The following is a 5265-nucleotide window of genomic DNA, read 5'->3' as shown; positions in this document are numbered from 1 at the left end:
ACATTATTGAAAAATCCTAGCTTGTTAGAACAAAGGCGAAAGTTTTAGAACAAGAGGAGGCGGTGGAAAAGGTGCGAAAAGCGGGAGGGAAGAGAGAGAGAGAGAGAGAGGGGAGCTCGATTCTTGATTTTCCGATCTTTCCATGGTGAAGAAATCAAGAACGGCATGGCGGCCGTCGTAGGATAGCCACGCACGGGGACAAAGGCTGGTTTTAAAGAGACAAAACACGCGCCCATGAAATGTGGGGAATCCCTTCTTCGTTTTTTTTTTTTAATTGGTAATTTACTCCTCAAGACACAATATGAGAAAATCAAAAATAAAATAAAAAAGACACGAAAAAATCGTCGTTTTGAACAGTTTAAGGAAACCAAAACATCGTAGGGTAGATATTTTTGAAGAAAATCATGGGAAGACGAAAAGAATTTTTTTTTAAAATAAACTATTAGTAATATGAAATTAATTAAAGAAAAGGAATTTAAAAAAGAAGAAGGTGACAACACTGCCCCCAATTTACGAGGGGGAGCGATAAAGTACGGATTTTGCTTGCAGTAGTTATCACTGCCAGAAGTTGTTATCTTTGTACTCAATATTCTCTCTCCCCTTTTCATTTTTCATATTTCTTTTTATCTTATTTTCAATTACTTTTTCTTCGTACTTTATTTCTCTTCAGATTGCATGTGATCACCCTTTTGGTTTTCCACATTTACCCCTCGCCGGCTTTGTGCTTTTATCTTCTTCTTCTTCTTTTTGGAGGTTTGGATTAGGGGTGATCGAGTAATTAGGTTCCACAAGTTATTGATTTGATCTGATTTTCACTCTTGTTTGTCGGGTTACAACCTCAGTTAGTTTAGGAGTAGAGTCCTTACACATCAACTTGAAAGAGAATAAGATGGTTATAGTTCTTGTGTCGAATTGAGTCCGGTCAAATCCGAGGTTGGTTCAAGCCAATGCGCGATCATTGACGAGGAATACCACACATAAAAAAAAAATGTAAAATTAGTTACCAAGTTTCCGAATAATAACACGTAATTATCAATCATCGATAATATTTGTAACAAATTGGGATTTGAAAATTGGGTCCGGAACGATCCGATAAATCAATCGGCATAGTAAAGTTAGGTTCTTCTGTTCAGATTGTTAAGGACCTCATTTTTTGTATCCCCTTATGTCCTCACTCCTTGATGATGACATTCGAACATTAATATTTCCCACAAGTATCATGTGATTAGTAGTCAACGCATTTTAGACTTTTGTTGTTTAATTAACCTCGATGGTTATGAACTGTATATAATATGGTGCCGTGCTTTGACAAATTCGGTTTTTATAAAAAGAGTTAGTTGGGGGGATCCTGCATTATTCAATGACACATCAATTCCACAAATTCGTGAAAATATAGGCAGAGACGACAGCGATAGTGACGACGACCATATATAAGTTCTAGCTTGCAAAGGTTGAATCGGTCTTTCCCAAAAGCCAAATGAATAAGAGGGAAGGGCAAAACTGATGTGCTGACAAGAACAGAACCCTAATATCTAGAGACCTTGACCTAACAACTTGATTAAAAGAAATTACCCACTTAAAATTTCTAGACTTAAGATTTTTTAACAAGAGTTAGTTGGGGGGTCCTGCATTATTCAACGACACATTAGTTTTTTGTGAATATACGGGCAGAGACGGCTATCGCGACGATGGCAACCATATATAAGTTCAAACATACAAAAGTCGAACCGGCCTTTCCCAAAAGCCAAAGGAATAAGAGGGAAGGGTGAAACTGTGATCCTGGCAAGAACCAAAACCCTAATATCTAGAGATCTTAACTTAACCACTCGATAACAAAAATTTCAAAAAAATAAGTCAGAGACTTAGATTGGTCCAACCCATCTAAAATTTCTAGATGAGATTTTCACTCGCCAAATTATCTAAAGACTTCCAACCGAAAAAAAAAATCTAAAGATTTCTAATGCACTTATCCCGTGTAGCTTTTTGCTTGAACGTACCATACTAAACAAACATATTTTCAATTGGGGCAAGTTGTTGGGTCGTCTCTCATCTACAGTTTCCATAGCATTTGATTTGAAAAAAAAAAAAAGAAGAAGACAAAACAGTTCTTGTAATATAGAAAAATTCCAAAGACGTAAGGAAGAATAATTAAGTTGATGAGTATGCAATAGCGACATCGACCAAAATTTGCAACTTAAAAGTTGTGAAAAGTACTGTGTAACTATACTATTGGCAATTAGTCCATTCTGGTAGAGCTGTCTCTTTTGCTATTTTAGTTGACTTTGTCATACTCCTTTCCAAGTGCCCTTCTAGAATTTATGTGATCCGTAAGAAAAAGTTAGGTTGTGTTACAAACCACCACCAGGGCGGCCCCTCGAACACCCCCTCTCACCAGGGAACGGGCTATCCCCATACCTTCCTATCGATGGAGATTATGAATCACATCCCAACAGAGAGGTGTATTTGTTTTGCGAAAAAATAGATAATTTTAAAAATATTTTCTTAGAAATAATTGCTTGTATCACTTTCAAAAATGAACAGACGAAAAAGAATGTTTGTCACCCATTAAAAATATTTAGACATAAATTACTGTCGATAAAGAAACATTTTTCGTTAACTAATTATTTGAAGCGATTATTTTAAAAAATATTCTTTTTTTATTGAAAGAAAAATATCTTTTCACATCATTCATTTTTTGCGAAGCATAAGGAGCTAAAGGTGCATTTGTTTCACTGAACATTTCATAAAGAATGAAAATATTTTTCACGAAAATCATTTAAAAGGAAAATTGTTAGTTTTAATCTACTTGGTGGTTTAGAGGAAATGATTTCATTCTTGCCAAAAGAGAAAGCTATTTTTCCCTAATCTAAGTTTTCAGTCCATGAAAATCGTTTTCCATAGATTGATTCGATTTTTGTCATGCTAACAATTGAAAAGTCATAAAACAATTTCCTGGAAACAGCTTTCCTTTAAACGAAAGGGGGGATAAGTATATCATGAGTGCCATAACTTATGTACGGCGTTCATTTGAGTGTCATAACTTTCAAAACGTTCACTTAAGTGCCATAACTTTAAAAAATCGTTTACTTGAGTGCCACGTCGAAGCAAAATCGTTCACTTAAGTGCTACAGCAACTTTTTCGGTGTGCCACGTCATCTTTCCGCCGTGCCACGTCGGCTTTTCGACGTGCCACATGAGCTTTTCGGCTGCCATGTTAGCTTTTCCAGCTATCACGTCAGCATAGTACTCAAGTGAACGATTTTTGAAAGTTATGGCACTTAAGTGAACGTTTTGAAAGTTATTGCACTCAAGTGAACGCCATACAAAAGTTATGGCACTTCTAATGTACTTTTTCCAACGAAAGGGACACCAAATATGGTTCAAGAGTGTCGAGGAGCACCCTTCGACTAGATGTTTATAAGTTAGAACGAGCTATTAAACCGGCACTGGATGTGAGGATCGCATTGAACAAGAAAGAGTTGTGTATGGACCATCTTCCACATGAAGAATTTTCTCTCTTATCTCATCCTATCAAGCGCAAAATATACACACATATGTGTGTGTTTGCGTTTGCATTATGAACCATACTTGATGTAGATAGCTTAATCTCTGGAAAAGATGTTAGAGTGTAAGGGCATTCATGAGCTTGATCAGACCGATGTCTGGAGTGAGAATATATATGTAAGATTAGGCATTGAGTCACCATCCGAAGCCCATGTGATTCCAACCGTCCGATTGAATGGTGCACATTAGTCCGGGCCCATATGAGTGTTGGTCACGCTCACACATTGGACATTGTTGATAGGATCTCGACATTGCCAGATGCAGACATGCCTGTACCAAATTTGTCAAAATTGAGACTTGAAAGTGATTCGTAGCCAACACAAACTTGGGAGATAAGACAGCATGAAGATTGATATGTAAAGTCCCTATTGCATAAGATGTACAATGCTGCCCTTGATAAACAACTATCTCGAGCTTTAAAATTGGGTTTGATTTTACCTTAAGCTGTTCTAAAAGTTTAAGCTAATAGATGAAAGTGTGGTTTAATATTTGAATATTCGAACACTCTCGCTCAAGTTTGGGAGGCTTGAAAATGTTTGAACTCGGGACCTCATGCTCTGGTCTTATGTGAGATTTTGTTAGACTACTATCAATTGTTTTAAAAACTTAAACTAATAGATGAATATGTGAGATTTAATATTTAAATATTCTGATTTAGGAAGTCTTACCTAAAATCTTAAGCTTTTGGGTTGATCTTCCAAACATGACATCATAGGCCGTGTTATCCCTTTCGCATATGTGCGTCTGCCCCCATCGGTAAAATTTCACGTGCCGTGGCAAAATTCCACGTGCCACTTCTCATCTACTTTGCACGTGAGTGGGATGTTGAAATATTGCCCTAATTTACTTGATCACGGGTCTTATATGTTTTATGTATTCATGTAGTATCCTTTTACCTATTAGATTAGGCTTTTAGGTCACGTTTTTATAACATATATCATGGTCCTCAGACTCGATGAGAAAGAAATTACAACCTTTTGATTGTATAGCAATGTAGGATATGTCGAACACTTCATTCAGAGAGAGAGAGAGAGAGAGAGAGAGAGAGAAAGCTCTTTGTGGTTTATGGCGAAAGTGAACTCTACGTGTGAAGGATATCATGAAGATTAATATGATGAGCAAGACCAATGACATATTTAAGGGAAGTTTTGCACTTTGGTAAGATCGATGTGGATCTCACTATCATTTTCGAGATAACCACGGGCCAAATTTTAAAACTTGTCATCACCATACATTTGAGTCCTAAAATTTTTATTTCATGCGTTCGAATTCTAAACTTCACAACTTCGACGCACCTGACTCCTCCCATTAACTCGATAAATTTAGGGATCGCTGTAATTGTCTCAAAGTTTTACAAGTTAATCGACACGATCAAATGAGCAAAATATCAACTATCTAGTTCAAGTTGACAAAGGTGTCGGATGACTATTCAGAAGAAAATCACTTTTTTTATTTGATTACTTATTAGTAAGTTAAACAAATAACAACTCATTGCAGTAATTGCTATTATTTTTTCATGGAAATACGAATCATAATACAGTAATGAGGAGAACTATTGAGGCTATTCATGGCACTTTGTTATTTTTTTTAAATCATTCCCACATGTAATTTTTGGTAAACCAAACCCAGAGAGTAACTACGACAACAATCTAACTCTTATCACGGTAAATGGGGTTTTTGGTCATAAGAATCTCACTACTC

The sequence above is a fragment of the Rhodamnia argentea genome, chromosome 4 (genome assembly GCF_020921035.1).
Source record: "Rhodamnia argentea isolate NSW1041297 chromosome 4, ASM2092103v1, whole genome shotgun sequence".
Taxonomy (NCBI): Eukaryota; Viridiplantae; Streptophyta; class Magnoliopsida; order Myrtales; family Myrtaceae; genus Rhodamnia; species Rhodamnia argentea.
Note: the sequence above shows the minus strand (reverse complement) of the source record.